Here is a 410-nt window from a genome sequence, read left to right as displayed (position 1 = left end):
TTTCCCTAATATCGTCGAGAAATAGACCAGGATCGGTGTACGAAAAATTTATGACAGCACCAGTTACTATACGATTTCTGAACGCCGTTTCGATTTCCATCCAGGAAAAATCTTGCGATTGACTGGGACCTGCACCTTCGAAAATGACACGTCGACGTAAAGCGCTCTTCAAACCCTCCAATCGTAATATTCGACCGATTAGAGAGTTAATTGTACCGGTGGAAAGTCGCGACGTATTGCATCCACGACATTTCCTCCGCAACAACTCGAGACGCTCATCGCAATGACGCTCCCACGCGAGATAGGCATCCACCGTAAGGGCATACCTAGCCAGATCATAAAGTTCATCATCTCTAGCATTATCACTGTTAGGCTCCATCTGTATTTTTTTTCCTGCACTAGTTTCTTTT

Source organism: Wasmannia auropunctata, unplaced genomic scaffold, assembly GCF_000956235.1.
Source record: "Wasmannia auropunctata unplaced genomic scaffold, wasmannia.A_1.0 LD336074.1, whole genome shotgun sequence".
In the NCBI taxonomy this organism is placed as follows: domain Eukaryota; kingdom Metazoa; phylum Arthropoda; class Insecta; order Hymenoptera; family Formicidae; genus Wasmannia; species Wasmannia auropunctata.
The sequence above is the reverse complement of the archived record's forward strand: the minus strand, read 5'-3'. Positions refer to the sequence as shown.